Source organism: Trachurus japonicus, chromosome 13 (genome assembly GCF_045865225.1).
Source record: "Trachurus japonicus isolate A0001 chromosome 13, Traja_1.0".
Taxonomy (NCBI): Eukaryota; Metazoa; Chordata; class Actinopteri; order Carangiformes; family Carangidae; genus Trachurus; species Trachurus japonicus.
In genome coordinates, this window is record NC_140919.1 from 44,077,850 (window position 1) to 44,095,423 (window position 17,574).

Consider the following 17,574-nt stretch of genomic DNA (forward strand, 5'->3'; position numbering starts at 1 on the left):
CAGCTCACAACGTGTCCACGACAACGTTTTTGAGTTGTTGGGTTGTGTATTTGATGAGTGAAACCAAGAAATTCCCTTAGCCTCCGTAGCGTAGCTCTGAGCAGCCTGCTGCTCCGCTCCGCTCCGCCGTACTAAAAATAGCTTACACCGACAATTAACGGTAACGAACCTACTGCTGTGACTATAGCGATTATGGCAATGGGCCAATTTGCCAAAATGTTCAACTATCCCTTTAAGTGAACCATTTGTTTAAGTATATGAACTGTATACTTCCAGTTAAGTGTTGACCATTTTAATACAAAACATTCCTAGCAAGTTTACCTTAATTTGTTTAAAGTACAAAGCAGTGCAGTAACGCTGAACATGTACAAAATGACTTTAAGAACACAATGTGTGCAGTGTATAGAACACTCACTGGAAGGTCCACTCATGGTCAGCCAGGTCTGAGATCAGAGTGAGGACTCTGGGATTGACTGAGAGGACTTTTTTCTTCTTCTTCCACTCGACTTTGGTGCCTTTCTCAGGATTTATTGAAAAGAAACACCTTTATGGGGGAGAGAGAGAGAGAAATCTCAGGTGGGATATCAAATGCCCTGCATTTTTTTAATGTTATAAAAAGAAAAAAAAATTACCGTTGGAGAAACTCCAGTGTGGACCGTAGCTCCACTGGGTAGTGTATGTTGAGGCAGTAGTAACTGCCAAACATCAGGCAGATGGCAGATGTGAAGGAAGTGATGTTGTCGTTGACAACCACTTTGTCGATGCTCAACATAAATGTTTCAGCGTCAAAGCAGGAGGACCCTAAGAATAAACATGAATAAAAAAAACAAACAAATAAATTCAATGGTACTTATTCCAATATAGGATAAGTGTAATACAATCCACTGTTGGCAGAACTTTTTATCAGGTTAAATGTTAGCCAGTGTCTCAAAGTGGGCTACAAGCTAACATGAAAATAAACAAGCCAAGTACAAGTGGGTGCTAGTATACCGATAGAGAAAGCTTGCAGGTTTGGTTCAGTTTACTTACCACACACAATAAAGCAGGGTGTTGGTGGCACATTCTCCACCTGAACCTCCTCAGCAAGGCTTGTCTTCTCAACGAAATGGAACAGATGATCCTCCTTCTCATCAAAATGAGCCAGTAATAGAAGCACCATCTGTATGACCTCTTCTGAGCAACCAGTGGACTGACCTCTTTCAGTCTGAAGCTTGAGAAGAGTATCCAGAACTTGTTTGTGTTTATGTGCATCAACACGTTTGAAGAAGTTTAAGAGACGTGCACCCTTTTTGTCCACATTGGCAAGGAAGGACTCAATCAAACTCACGCCAGTTAGTTCTTGAAGTGTGCTGCCATACCAACTTCCTTAGACAAAAATGGCCATTCCTGGCTTAATTTCTTGATGCTTGCACCATTATTGATCTCTTTACGCTGCGTGAAATAGGTGGACTTGATTAAGTCTTTCACAGCATCTGAATTGTCGTTCATATTTTCAAACATCTTCATTTTTTCTTTTTTTTCCAGCTGACTCTCCACAGTCTCAGAGAGCGGCAGATGTTTTGGCTATCCAGTTGACACAGCCATACGTGTCTTGAACACTTGCTCTTTGTTCAGGAGATATTTCATCAGTGTCATCATCATCTGATGCTGCTTTGCGTTTCTGTATCTTTGGTGTGTCAGGTCGTTTGACATTTTCAACTCTTGACTGGAGTTGCTTAGCCAGGGAATGATATCCAAGTCCAATAACATCACCATCAATGACATCTTGAAAAGACTTTGGATACCTGGCCACGATTCTTTTTGCTATCTCTGTGGTGTGGTGTTTGGTTGGATTCTTACAAATCCTCATCTCGGAGACCACAATCCTTATCATTTCTCGTCGTAGTTTTGCACTTGGCCTTTTCTCTCTCTCTAAACTCTGTACTAACTCTTCAGAGAGCTTCTGCCATGGTATTTTAAAATTGTCCATCCAGTTTGGTGCAAGTCGATCACAGCTTCCTGAGGATGATGATGTTGCTGTTGATGATGCTGGTGAGGAAGAGACTGAGGATGGAGAGGAAAGGCGAGACACTGGAGAGGAACATGGCGGGGCCGAAGTTGGAGTGAATGAGTCTGTAAAAATACAACAAAAGAGACTTGAAATCATATAGCCTTTAATGTTTTTGGTCCGGGTATAAAAGCATAATCTGATTTTCTGTCAAAACCAAAAAAATACGGAAACAGCGCCCTCTTTTCCTTTTTTCGTTTTAAATCAATAATGGAAAAACATTTTTTGCTGTCAGCATCAAAAAACGATAATACGAAAAAACCAAAATCAAATAACAGCCCAAATTTGTTTTTGTTTTTCTCTTTTCTTATCAATGTGATGGCAGACAGACCGGAAGCGCAAGTGAAGTGTAAAAACTTCAAAATAAAAGTAGCGAGCTAACTTATTATCATACACATTATACCGTTCTCTTTATACACCCAAAGTGAAACTATAACAGCTGATTGTTTGGGAGAACGTGATTATTAGAGTGTTAGTGTGAATACATATTGTGCGAAAACCTTTACTGCTATTACATTTCCTGCTTAAATAAAGAACATCTATGAAGTCCCCATCACCCACAGACTGACCACAATAATATTATTAATATCATTTGAAAATGAGAACTTATTACCTTCAGTGCAATTGATGTATAGCCGCAAGGTGGCGCAGAATGAAGGACCTGAGGGCTTTACTGCAGAAGAGACTCAAAACATCCAGGCTCTGTGACACAGCCGCAGAATGCAGTTGATGCTGTGGCTAAACATCAACTGAACCGTCATCATAACTTCATAAGTTCTCATTTTCAAATGATTATTATTATTGTGATTTGAAGCCGTGTCAGTTGTGACTGTGGGTGATGGAGACCTCTGCTGGTAACTTTACAGATGTTCTGTATTTAAGCAGGAAATGTAATAGCATTTAAAGTTTTCCACAATATGCATTCACACTAACACTCCAGTAATAATTATATATCACGTTATCCCAAACAATCAGCTGTTATAGTTTCACTTTACTAAAATAAATGTAGCTAATACATGGGTGTGTAAAGAGAATGGTATAATGTGTATGACAATAAGTTACCATGCTACTTTTATTTTGAAGTGTTTACACTTCACTTGGGCTTCCGGTCTGTCTGCCGTCACATTGATAAGAAAAGAAAAAAACAAAAACAAATTTGGGCTGTTATTTGATTAAGATTTTTTCATATTATCATTTTTTGATGCTGACAGCAAACAAAAAAAGGAAAAGAGGGCGCTGTTTACTTTTTTTTTTGTTTCGACAGAAAATCAGATTTTACTTTTATACCCAGACTGTTTTTCTACTCTTAAAGAAAGTGTTAAACTATTAAATTACTTGTGTAGCCCCATAAAATAAGTGTGCTGTGTGGTAGTGTCAATGTTTTACACTCACCCTTTTGGGCCCAGGCAGCCACCAGTCTCCTGGCCTGTATGGGCTTTAATATTGGCAGCAAGTCTCCCTCTGTAATGTACTGCAAATCATCTGTTGTTACTGCACCAAGTGTCTTCAAAGCATCTTCTACTGACTTGACAACTTGATCAGGAAGATCTGGAAGCACTGCTGCTATGGCATCGCTTATCTGCTGTGATTCAGCCATATCTGTTAAGACACACAAAAGAAACAGTTTGGCCTACTGATATAGTGTGACAAGAGACTGTGCTTCAATGGGACAATCTGGTATCCATTGTTTATGTAATATGATAAAGGCCACATGTCAATTAGTTCACTAACAAGTCTGCATTCTAATCTTCCTGTGTTTTTTACAGAGTACATGTGGTAGTGTGAAAGAAATTCCTCACTCTCATCAGAAAATGAAGGGCACAATCATCTTTCACAAGAATGAGGATGATTTCACCAAACTCCACTGAATCATCATTCTTGGTGACAACAAATTGGTCCTTCCTGTAATTTATCCCATTATACTGCACACCACTGGGATTTTTTGTATTTCTTTCAGTGAAGCCAAAATGGAGAATTGTGATCTTACCTGAACTGCTCAGCGTGCTTTTTAATTGCCCCTTGGGGATGAATAAAGTTTTTTGAATTGAATTGAATTGAACACATTTAAAAACATGTTGGGGTTCATTGCGGTGTAGTTTGCAATGCAAAACATATGCTTTTACAGACTGAACGGTTCCTCCACATATGTTGCAAGAGTACATCATAAATAGACAAATCCGCCTCTGTTGTATCCACAATAAGCTTCAGCACATAGCCTGATCCTACTTTAGCCCGCTAAGTGGGTAAACACCGCACACTAGCCACGAGCTCCAGCACATAGATGGATCCTGCTTTAGCCCGCCAGGCGGATAAACCCACACCACGGTTTTCAAAAGCAGTCAAAATAAAGAAAAAAAAATTACTAATAAAACAGCCCGTCTCCTAAAAACGTTTGCACATGTATTATAGGCGTTTCCAGGCTGTTATGACAGTCTAATGTAGCTAAACGTAAAGCTATAGGGACATGGCAATGTTAGCTAACTGTAATGCAACCCTCTTAATAAACCGAATAAACACAATTCAACTAAAGCATTTAAGGTGTGTTGATTCACTTACCGAGGTAACTAAAGAAGAGCTCCAACTTCTGGCTGAGGCAAAACTGAAACTCCTCGGTGGATCTGAAGGTGAAGTCCGACACGACGTTAGCCAGCTCCGGAGATGCACGGAGGTTAACCGAGGTAAACAGACGGGAGTCAGATACAGTGCGCTGATTGGCCTATTTGAAACGCGGCGCGTTAATGTCAACCAATGCACAATCCCCAAGCTGTAGAGGGGAAATACAACTTTTACTCATTTTCCAGTCGTTTTAAAATCATTCCCTGAATTTGAGATGCTTTTAAATATTGCAGTTTTTAGATGCTTTTAAAATCATGTTTTGAAATGCCTCTAAAATTAATCAGATGTTTTTAAAATTATTCAGTGGTTTTTAAAATTGAATTTACCTCTGGACCATATTTTTAACAAGTTCTTCCCGTAAAAATGAAGGTATGATTTTGCAGAATGTTTAACCCTTTTAGTCATGGATGTATTATGCAGTACGGACCGGACCTGTCACCGGTGACAGGATTCTACACCGTTTTTTTAAAACCGTTTTCTGTTATTACACCCTGTTAAAGTATAACACAGTAGAGAAAAAACAACTGCCAGATGTTGAAAGAAGTTGTCCTGAAAAAAGGGACAAAAGCACATACTCATAGCAGCCTGTATGACTTTTACAGCTAAAAAGACAAAATAAATCCAGGCAGACTGGTTAATATAGGTGTTAGAGGGTTAACAGTTTTATACTGTAAATTAAAATGTAAACATCAACAAAATCTTTAATTTTGGCAGAATAATGCCGTTAATTTTACAATAATTTCTCTTTTGTGACTTCGGTATTTCCCCATGAATTTTTTTTTTCTTCATTTTGACAGAAAAAAATCTGTGTTTTCTACATAGTACGACTGTAAAAATTAAAGTTATGTATTGTTTCTTGATTTACAGTAATTAAATGTATTTACTACGGTGACATACCATTTTAGATTTTACGGCCTTTGACTGTTGCTATTTGACGGTTTTTTACCGTAATTTCTACGGACTTTTTTTTACAGTGTAAATAAGAAATCGGCTAAGTGAATCAAGGGATGATAAGTTCCTAACTCTGGACAGGAAAGTGCTAGACTCATGAAACCAACGTGTGTGGATAGCTGAGGACCTAAGCTTTCCAACGATACCAAGTCCGACCCAACTTTCTCAAGATAAGGGGGCGTGGCCTCGAAAAGAAGGGCGAAATCGGCTATATCTCAAGAACGGTAAGTCGGAAAAATACGAGCCACACACCATTGTGTTCAGCGTGGTCGAATTATGGGGGAAAGCCGTCGAAATTTGTCTCCTACACTGTCACTGAGGTTTGAGATGCAACCCAAATTTTCGACCTGTAATTTACAAATTTGACATCATTTAATTCATTCATCACAACGCAGAGCTCATTTTTCCCGACTTGTGAGTTGTCTTGAACGCAGCATTAAACAGCATTTTGTTTACATAGTAAGAAAACACTACACGTTTATGCAATGAAAAGGTTGGCATGGTTGCCCTTTAATGTCTCTCTAAGGCAGGTAATACAAGGACATGAAGAAAAAGTGTTTTTTTTTAAAGTTCAAGATAGACAGTTGGAAAAACAAAAAGGTAGAATATCCATCCTCCTTGTCTCTCTCCTTCATGCTGTCTCGGTCTACTGTCTCAGCCTGCACCTCACAGTAATTCAACTTTTCTGTAACTAGGACACATTCCTGCCACATGAACCCCAGAGAGGCAGTAGCCTTCATGAGATTAGTGTGGATCCGGCAAAGACAGCTTAGTTCAGAGACAGGTACAGGTGGGCGAAGGCGGCTCTGATGCCCGACTCTACAAATCACCTCCTATCCAAAATGCCAGACCTGTCTTGTTTCATTTCCAGCTCATTCAGGCTGGCTGAATGTCTGCCTGCTCTCATTCATCTCTCACAGACCTCACTCTCACATTCATTCATGACGTGATGGGCTATATTTTACTGAGGCTGTTATGATCGCAATGTAGACCACTGTTCTGCTTCTGTTCACCATTATGTAAATTTAATGCTGGTATAATTCATAACAATGTATTTGGAGCATTTTATTTTTCATGTGCTGCTGTTGACTCTTATTTGGTGAAACATGCATGCTCATGTGGCGAGGTGAATGTGTGGCTGGAGGCCACCAGAACCTGACCCAAACAATGCCACCTGGGGAGTTTCACCCCAGGAAATATCTTATGAAATTCTGAATAAGACCTCAATACTTTCACAGACAACACAAGTTCGTATACTAAGACAAGACAGAGACGTAGTTTCCAAATAAAGCCAAATTTATTTGTTTCAATTGAATTAATTAATAACTGGAGATATCTGTAAAGAAGGGGATTAATGGCACAAAAAAGGTGAATCAAATTAGGGAAGTATAACAAATTTTATTAACAGGGGATTCTTTTATAAAAACACTGAAATTACTATTTTGGTGACACTTATTCTGAAATTAACAAAAAAGGAGTGGACAGAAGCCAACTACAGGGAGGCAGCCTACCTAAGGATGTGTTCCAGAGGTGCAACAACTTACCCACCACGCGTGCTCACGGCAAATCACTGCAAATGGTGCACACTGCAACTGTGTCCCGGTGCGCTTTAACACTACAAACGGTGAAGGGAACCACTCTATCGTGACTAGCCTCCGCTGTAAGCCGACTAATGCCACTAAAAGAAATAAAGCAAAACAAACATTAACACAAGCAACAAAAACACCAGTTGGTCCAGACTAACAATAATCAACAATGAAGGCAACACTAAAAGCAAGGCAAAACAGCAGCTGACAATGACCTATAAATTCAAGAAAGGTCAGTTAATTATAATAAAACCAAACATGCATTTCAATTCATCTGCTTACAGGTCAAAATCACATAGCCTACCTTAATAAAAAGGTGCACCGGCTAACCCAGGTACGAGCTAATGAGTACCCACATTGGAGAACTATAGAAAGGACAGAATTTCATTTGTTAGTACCACTCCACATCAGATCAGGCATCAACAGTTCACAACATACCTCCGTTCATTCATTAGTAGATGCAGACACCAGTAAGACCGGGGGAGAGAGGGAGAGGAGAGCTGTGGCAAACAATTGCAACCTGGTCACTACATATAATTGATTTAAAGTAACATTTAAACTAGTGGCTCTATTTCCTACCTCAGAGTCAGAGGAAGCCCACACAGCAGCCAGAGAGAGAGACAAAGAGACAGTCCAGAGGTCACAGGTGACTTAAATGCCCTCAGTCTAATCAGGAGGCAGTAGAAAGGGGTTGGCCTGAACACAAGGGTGTATTCAAGAACCAACAACTGCAACTCTGGTTTCCCCATCACACTCAGTAGCTGCAGGCCTTATCTGCCTGTGGTGTTACAACTATTACCATCTTTTCTGTGTGTGTGCCACACCTAGACCTGTGTCAACATTCTCTGTGGTAGACGGTGACTTTAGGGACACACAGACACATTTGGGTAATTTTTCATCCTGGTACTAATTACAGCTGCAATTATTAACTGTTTTATTGTGTCCTTCTCTAAATTAGAGCCCATCTTTTCTTCTTTTTCTTTTCTTTTGTGCAAGAGATTAAGAAACTCTAAAATGTTTTGCGAACTAAAATGATGAAAAATTACAGCCCTCGGCAAAGCATGAACTCATCAAACCGGCTGTTGTACTGTCAGCTCCAGGAAGGTACAGGTATTCTTGTTTGAGGCCAGATGTTTTATTAAAATTATGCCAAACTAGCTGTGAGGAAATGATATAAGCAGAAGTTAGCTACTCACTAAAAGAAACTAAAAACTTGACTCTTGATGACTCAGCGCTTTATTCACAAAAAACACCCACTGAGGTCATACTAGCAATATAAATAACATTGAATGATATGAGAGTGCCTTTCTCCAAACTCAGCTCACACAGAATCTCTGCCTCATCACTGTCTCTCTGCACCTCCCCGTGGAAGTCTTTAAAGGACCAGCTCATCTATTGGATTTCTCAGAGGTTGAGAGGCCGTTTGTTGACATCCCCCTTCTCTGATTAGAGTTAATTTCACAGAACCTCTTTCACTATTGTTATTGACCAACTTTGCAGAGTCACTCTGTGGTGACACACCACGCAGGCTAAGGGAGAGATCATGATCGATCAAACCTGCAGTAAGTCCTATGGACTAAACCTTTAGTGTAATAAAGTTTTTTAAAGGGATAGTTAAACATTTTGGCAAATTGGCCCATTGCCATAATTGCTTTAGTCATAGCAGTGGGTTTGTTACCTTTATTTGTCGGTGTGAGCTATTTTCAGAACGGCAGAGCCAAGCAGCGAGCTGCTCAGAGCTACGCTACAGAGGTTAATGGGATTTTTTGGTTTCCCTCATCAAACTCATCAAATACACAATCTAACAACTGAAAAACGCTCTTGTGGGCAAGTTGTGAGCTGCACATTCACCACGCTATGAGATAATAACGGAATGTTATGAGACAGAGTTGTTTTAGAGGTAAATTCATGCAAAACCGTTGATGCGCGTTGCCTTCAGGGACAGTTTTTCAGCAAGCAGTCTCTCTGCATTTACCTCGAAAACGGCTCAGTTTCGTAACGTTCCGTTATTATCTCATAGCGTGGTGAATGTGCAGCTCACAACTTGTCCACCAGAGCATTTTGGAGTTGTTGGATTGTTGACATTGACATTACTGTATGCGTTCATCAGTTTTAATTTCCTTAAAAAGTCACTGCAATCCCCAAAGACCACCACATACAGTGGGTACTAGTTTCATTTGGACGTTTCCCTCACGTAACGCGTGATTCACGCGTTGCGTGAAATTGTAGGTCACACTGTAGCCACTAGGTGGAAGCATCGTACTGAGATGCAGCTCAAAAGATTTTGGGGTAATTCCACGTTTGACCACAGCGTAGCTGCAATGGAGAGTGGCGCTGTTCATAGGCCATAGGTACTTCATTTGCAGCTGTGGTCGAGAGAGCTAGAGAGTGAATGGAGAGAGGGACCGCTACGCCGGTCAATCAGATCAATGTTGTTGTTTTATTGTTTCACAGTGGTTACAGTAGCCTACGTTCATCAGGATCAGTGGTTCTCAGCCTTTTGGGGGTCCCCTGCATATTTTTGATCTCTCCTGTAGCCTGGCTGGGTGGCTCCAAGTTTGAGTAGTTTGAGTTCTGCAAGTTCTGGTGAATGTAATCCACTCATAGCCCACGATCGCTACGTCCGTGCCAGCAGCCTGGACCCGATGCTGCTGGACCCACGAGCGGAGCAATAATGCACATCTGTCAGCAGCTGCTCTTGAAGGGACAGACTAGATGCTGATTTTGTTAACAGTGACTTTGTTGCATCCAAACATTTAGCATATCTGTCGGGTGCTGTCTCTTATCCGGTACAAAGTGGGAGATGACAGAACTACTTTAATCGAGGGAAAGCTACATTGTTGCGAGTGACTCCGGCCGGCGTGTGCGTATGCACTAAAGCCTGTGAATATTCTCGTTTGTCCCGGACTCCCGGTCATAGCCTAGTTATCTCAAGGAAATTTCAATCGAATGCAACTGGACTTGGTTATTGGGAAGACGTTTCACCTCTCAGTCAAGAGGCTGAAGCCTCTTGGATTAGGCTACAAGTTACAGTTGCATTCGATTTAAATTTCCTTGAGATACACTGTTTCTGCTGTCAATTCGGTCATAGTTCATTTGTAACGTGTTTTCTTCATTCTTCATTAGGCTAATGTTAACACTAGAACCACCCAGATGGTCTCACACAGACGTTTGTGTTTTTCTTACATAAATGACTTTGTTTACATTAAAACTACAGGTCTCTCAGTCCGTGACTTTTCCATGTGTGATGGTTTCTGAAGCTTACAACTTACACAAATGAAACATTCGATTTCTGGGCATTTATACCTCGGGCCGACAATAGCTTATTTTTTCTTCAATTAGCCTATTGTTTTCATCTACAGTTATATTTATCATAATATGCCCAATTCGGGAGGGAGACAGGGGGGAGAGAGTGCCGCGGTCACGTTACATAATGTAACAGTTTCCAGAAAAATACAAAACAGGATATTTATTCATGTTACCCTCTGTTTAGGTAGATAAAGGTCTCAGTCACATTTGAATAAAAATAATGCAATTAGGCTAAATATCATAGGATCTTTTTTTTTAAAGATAAGCCTATTTTATTCTTAGTTCCATAATTCAGAGATGATTTTCACTTAACGAAATGAAACGAAACAATGAAGCCTACAGTTTTGTCCTCCGGCTTATGAAAAGTGTGAGGAGAGGTAGCTACTGTAAGAACCGGTTTTTCTAAGCTGACTGAACAGCTGTGTGAAGTTCTGTGGGGGGCAGGGCAGGGCTGTAGCCTACTTGAGTGAAGTATCCACAAGCACACCTATTGATCAGAGATAAATGAAGGTGCTAATGTGTCGCTGATGTGTCTATAAGCTGGTCCTACAGACCGCTGTAAACCCCACTGTGGCGATTTTCACCCAGCCTCGCTTTCAATAAAACACACACTAGCATTCTATAGCCTAATTGCAGTTAATCAGTGAAATATATGAAATCAATATAAAACACAATTTAAATATGAGAGTTGCTGTTGCTCTAGTTTAATAGCGCTGCAGCTGCATTTGCCGTGCGCCCCTGTCTGTATGTGAACCTGTGTCTGTCTATGTGCGGGCAGAGATCAGAGATGGTGTTTTAAATAACCATGTTAGCATCTCACCAGCTCTCATCTCCGCCAGTCAGCCTCTCAACCTGCCGCCTCTCTCGCGTGCGGGCGCACCGCACGTAGACACACGTGAGACGTGGACACATTTATTTATTTATGTATTTTTTCTGTGGGAAACACTGATCAAGCTGTGCATACGCACAACTCTCCGCAATATTCCATTGATAAATCCGGACCCAAGAATGGTGCAGACATGAACACACCCCCAGAATGCATCAGCACAACCATATATGGTCAGCACGTGCATAATTAAGTAGCCATGTGCTCTGTGGAGCGGCAACAAACCGGAATGATGCTTCGGCGGACCTGCCCTCGCTTTTGAGGTCGGTTGTGAGAAAAATGCCTGCTGCCCAGACAACTGTGTTTTTTTTTAAAGCACCCCTGCATTACACAAACACACACATACGGTATATAGCCGCACATATAGGCTATAGCCTATCAGTGATCATAATAATGATGATAAGAGAAAATGCATTGTTCACTAAAACTGCACGTTGGCATCCCAGACTGAAATAAAATCTTTGCTTACAGTGAGAGCTGCTCTACTAAGTGAACTATACCTTTCTTGCGTTACTAATGTTATTGTGTTTCGAGTGTTTCAGAGTCGGCCGGCTGTAAACCAGCTGACCCCGACTGACTTTTTTTTTTTTGCGGTCACATCAGCACGGCTGCATCTTCGGTCGCGGCTGCTGTGGCATTTGCCCATATTGCCCTATGGCCAGTCCGTCCCTGCCACTGGTTGTTTGTGTTGTCTGTCAAAACATGGATGAATGAAACCTATATCCACACATCTTGTAGCCTATTTCTATCGAGGGAAAGTTATTTCAGGATATCCTGTTTTATCGCCCAGCCCGAAAGTGACATAGGCTATTGCCCGTTCATTCATGAGAAATCATCCAGCTACACTCTCAGTCAAACAAGGTGGGGAATGAACACTACTGTAGTTGGCTCATTTTAAAAACACACCGGCAGCATCGCCCACTGAGTTAATTAACTGCTGTGTGGAAAACCACGCTGTGGTCTATAGCCTAATCGCGGTGCAGATGGGTGTGTTTGGAGCTGACAAGAGGATCGATAAAAGAGAGTGAGACGTATAGCTGCCGTCGTTACATTTTTCTCATTGAAAAACTATACTGTATTATTATTATATTGCATTCCCCATGCCTGCACTGCTCCGTGCTGCTGTCTTATGGAGGCGATCTGCTGCTCACAGATGCCACCTGGCGGTTGTTTGGACACATTGCAGCTTCTGGTGAAAACACAATTACTCCTCCACAAAAAATCCGCATGAGCCTCCCGTGACTCACGCGTGAATCTCGCGTGAAACCGTCCAAATGAAACTAGTACCCACTGTACAGAGAGAGAGAGAGAGAGAGAGAGAGAGAGAGAGAGAGGCAACACTTCCTTCACAAACTAACTCAGAGATTCTCCCTCTCACGTACAGACGTGGAAAGGTCACCACTGTCAACCTCAACCTCTTCCCTCAGATGAGTGTTATTTGTTTTTGCTCTGTCAGCAGGATCACTGGACACACGCACACACACACACACACACACACACACTGAGACTTGATTTAAATTACTGTAAGTTCACACCAGGCCTTTACCACACTTCTATGTAAAGGTCAGATGATGGCAATCAGTGCAGGCAGAGATCACTCTTGCGTTCCCAAATGCAGTAACGAACATGAAAACTACCTGACTTAGAGTGAATTTGTGAATGTCACCGAAACTAAGAAGGAATGGACTCATGTCATTCCATGTGATGAAAGTCAGTGCTTCACAGTTTGAAGATGCAGCACTGTATAGGCAGTGTGTAAAAGCTGTACTCTGAGGAGACCAATGAGTGATCAGCACTTTAATCATGATGCTGTACCCTCCTGGAGTCAGTGGAATAACTGGCCTGAGCTGGGATACGTCACAAACCAACACAGTCTCACCCCTTTGCGTCAAACGGTTGACGCTTGGTCAAGGCCCCTTACGTCAATATACTGACGTGGAGGGGGTACCCTCGAGGTCGTTTCTCGACGAATAGGGCCACTCATAGACTTGAATGCAAATCCCTCATCGTCGGATTTTGACGAAGGGGGGCGGGACCGTTTCTCCCTCACTCCCAGTGCGTCAACAGCCTGACGAACGGTCACTGTCCCTCATCGTCACATGCCTGACTCATTAGGTGCCCGTTTTTCGTCAGGTTTTGACGCGCTCGGCTTTCAGTTGATTCCAATGCAGTTCCCTTCGCGGCGATATGTGACGCTCAGAGCAAGTGATCCAGCCGAGCCGGGCTGCGGCACTGACAGACGCTGTGAGCAGAGGAAAACTTTTTTTTTTTTTTTTTTTTAAACTTTTCCTTAAATCTTTATTGAACCTGATGCTGCTGTGTCTGACGTAGGTTTCGGCAAGGACGTCCTTTCGGTTATTTATTTATTTATTTATTTAGTGATCATGGTGTTTGGTGCAGAATAATCAATCAATAAATAAATAAATAAATTACGTCCTTGTCGGAAGCTGCGTCAGACCAGGAGGGGGGGGGGTTGTGGATTCTACAGGTGAAGACCACTTCCGCGTTCAAAAAGCTGCTCTGTTTAATCAATATTCTGAAGAAAGATCTGATTATTAGCCATAACGCTGTAACCATCCAAGGAAGACTGTGTAACAATATTATGTGCTTCTGCTGAGTCCAAAAGCCCTTTGTAATATCAACTTTATTTTAAGAAAACACGCTTTGTTTCCAATGTCATATCACGGAGAAGCACTACATTACCCATAATCCTCATATTTATCAGCAACGTGTCTGATTGGTTGAGCTTGCTGTTACCAGCAAATGAAAAAATAAAACAAATTGAGCTTATATTATTTTCTTAGTAACTAAAAGGTCTTAACATCTTTTTTGTTTTCAACATTGAATAAAAAAAGGGTGCTATATTGTTAAAATTCAACAATAAAGTGCATAAAAGTTGGCTTGACTTCTTTCTTTTTTTCTTTTTTTTCATAATTTTCACCAGCATCTTTCTGGTCCACATCACATCATATTTATTGTAATTTTTAATTCAATGAGTGACATTTTATTTTTTATCTGAAAAACATTATTATGAATTCAAGGGTCAGAGGTCACTGATTAGTGTTAAATTTAACCTTTTTGACCCTGTTTCCTTGAATAAATCACTAAGACTTTGATGCGGGAAGCTGAGATTTTGATTTGATTTTGTTCAGAGCACTAGGGACAAAGTTTCTGTAGAATTTCAGACCTGTCGGACCTCCAGAAGGGTCACAGCTGACTGTCCAGGCTCGTTTCTCGGCCTTCAAAGCCTAGATTTAGAAGCCTTTTGTCTAATAACGTCTACATCCTTGGGGTTATAAGGCTGAAAGTTTCGTCCGGGGCCTAAGGCCATCCACCATGTGCAATTTCAAACCCGTGCGACCTTCACAAATGTCAAAGGTCACTGATTTCTGACCTTTTTGACCCCGTTTCCTTGAATGAAACACCAAGACTTTGATGCGGGAAGCTGAGATTTTGATAGGTTGTCCAGAATGTCTAGTACAGCGGTCCCCAACCTTTTTATCTCCGCGGCCCGGTCACCGGTGGAAAATTTTACCGCGGCCCGGGGGGGGGGGGGCAGTCGTTCTCTTCGGGGGGGGGGGGTAGCGTACGTTCCCTGTTTACATTACATGTAGGCCTATTGTATAAACAGGACTACACGTTCACATAGCCTAGTTTTCTCTTACGTTTACGTTCTTTGTTACAACTCACCATAATATAGGATCACAATAATAATGTCAGTCATCCGGGGGTGATGCTCCGTCTGTCATCTCGGTTCCTGTCTACTCTGTCATCTCGTTTTGCTGCTGAAGCTGCAGAAAACTCCGTTTCACAAACATAATATGTTTGTAATGGAAGCAGGTTTTCAGTGCTTTTGTGGCGATCTCAGGATATTCTGCTTAAATCCAGAGCGCAGGGAGAGAAGTTTTCTGTGAAGTGATGAAGCGGCAGAGAGCCGGCCGGGTCCTGCACACACATTGCGGAGCTTGGAGCATGTGAATCACCTGTTGCAATGAACCCGTAATTTAAACAGGACTCGTGCTTTTTCTTTTAGAACAGCTTTCTTCTTGTTGGAAGGCGTCGGGTCTTCTGTCGTCTCATTATTGAGTTTTCCCGGCCCGGCGACGTGTGTTTTTCACTCTTTTACGTTTGTGCCTGCCTGTCAATTGCCTGTCAATTGCGCAGCACTGGGAAGATGCACAAACGGAAGTGGCAACATTTTCAAAATAAAACGACCGGAAGTGTGAAATAGACGAAACAAACGATTTTTTTTTTTTTTTCATTTTCATTTCATCTTTCTGCGGCCCGGTACCAAATGATCCACGGACCGGTACCGGTCCGCGGCCCGGTGGTTGGGGACCACTGGTCTAGTAGATTGTGTGTGCAAAAGATTCAGAGCTCTGTGACATTCAGAAGGGTCACAAATAGCCAAAAAGCAATGCTCCTTTCTCTGACCTCATATTAAAGGAGAAATGCAATTCTTTAATAGCTTCCAGGTGCTTTGGCCTATCAGGCTGAATTTTTAGCTAAAGGAGCTGGTGTACGATCAGGAAGTAGGGGAGCAGTGCATAAAGCCAATTGGTAAGTGTCAAAGGTCACAGGGGTCAAACATCAAAGTGAATCCAGCCATTCCTGCTTTTTCTCAACAAAACATACACGCTTTAAGTTATCATCATGAAATATCAATAGGTTGTATATCAGAGAGTCCTCTATCAGAATATTTTGGTCCCGTTGCTCTAGGGGCCCCAGGGGGCCCCGGGGGGCCACTTGGCTTTCCCATGCTCCCACAGAGTTGGGTCTCGGGGTGATGGATAAGGGCCTCACCATGAGTCCACAGGCCAAGTTTCAAGTGATTTGGTCGGTTTCTATGGAAACGGCGGCCTCAAGGATACAGAGGAATGCGACTGTTTGAAGCCCCGCCTCTCGAAAAGTAATGGCTCGATCAGGACCAAACACACATCTACGCGTTCGTCTTGGGCCCCCGAACCATATATTACGAAATCAGAACTGCACGACTTTTGGAAATGTGTTTTGTCTATTTCGGCTTTTCTGACTAAGAGGGTCTCTCAAGCTTTAAGTCTGACAGACTCTGAGTCAGAAAAGCCGAAATAGACAAAACACATTTCCAAAAGTCGTGCAGTTCTGATTTCGTAATATATGGTTCGGGGCCCAAGACGAACGCGTAGATGTGTGTTTGGTCCTGATCGAGCCATTACTTTTCGAGAGGCGGGGCTTCAAACAGTCGCATTCCTCTGTATCCTTGAGGCCGCCGTTTCCATAGAAACCGACCAAATCACTTGAAACTTGGCCTGTGGACTCATGGTGAGGCCCTTATCCATCACCCCGAGACCCAACTCTGTGGGAGCATGGGAAAGCCAAGTGGCCCCCCGGGGCCCCCTGGGGCCCCTAGAGCAACGGGACCAAAATATTCTGATAGAGGACTCTCTGATATACAACCTATTAATATTTCATGATGATAACTTAAAGCGTGTATGTTTTGTTGAGAAAAAGCAGGAATGGCTGGATTCACTTTGATGTTTGACCCCTGTGACCTTTGACACTTACCAATTGGCTTTATGCACAGCTCCCCTACTTCCTGATCGTACACCAGCTCCTTTAGCTAAAAATTCAGCCTGATAGGCCAAAGCATCTGGAAGCTATTAAAGAATTGCATTTCTCCTTTAATATGAGGTCAGAGAAAGGAGCATTGCTTTTTGGCTATTTGTGACCCTTCTGAATGTCACAGAGCTCTGAATCTTTTGCACACACAATCTACTAGACATTCTGGACAACCTATCAAAATCTCAGCTTCCCGCATCAAAGTCTTGGTGTTTTATTCAAGGAAACGGGGTCAAAAAGGTCACAAATCAGTGACCTTTGACACTTGTGAAGGTCGCACGGGTTTGAAATTGCACATGGTGGATGGCCTTAGGCCCCCGGACAAATACATGAAACTTTCAGCCTTATAACCCCAAGGATGTAGACGTTATTAGACAAAAGGCTTCTAAATCTAGGCTTTGAAGGCCGAGAAACGAGCCTGGACAGTCAGCTGTGACCCTTCTGGAGGTCCGACAGGTCTGAAATTCTACAGAAACTTTGTCCCTAGTGCTCTGAACAAAATCAAATCAAAATCTCAGCTTCCCGCATCAAAGTCTTAGTGATTTATTCAAGGAAACAGGGTCAAAAAGGTTAAATTTAAC

The 17,574-nt window shown here is 42.0% G+C and overlaps 1 long non-coding RNA gene and 1 pseudogene across 2 annotated transcripts in view; both read right to left on the minus strand.

Annotated features, from left to right (window-relative positions):
* Positions 1-417: 417 nt before the first annotated feature.
* On the minus strand, positions 418-1,373 carry LOC146976704 (uncharacterized). The gene is made up of 3 exons (XR_015037395.1): positions 1,030-1,373; positions 633-801; positions 418-544 (listed from the first exon to the last, which is right to left on the minus strand). It is a non-coding gene; the product is annotated as an uncharacterized LOC146976704 (long non-coding RNA).
* A 615-nt stretch (positions 1,374-1,988) lies between these two features.
* LOC146976705 (protein NLRC3-like) overlaps positions 1,989-17,574 on the minus strand; it is an 80,114-nt pseudogene continuing 64,528 nt past the window's right edge. Inside the window, exon 7 of the transcript XR_015037510.1 lies at positions 1,989-2,112. The product of XR_015037510.1 is annotated as a protein NLRC3-like (transcript). The remainder of the gene's footprint in view (positions 2,113-17,574) is intronic.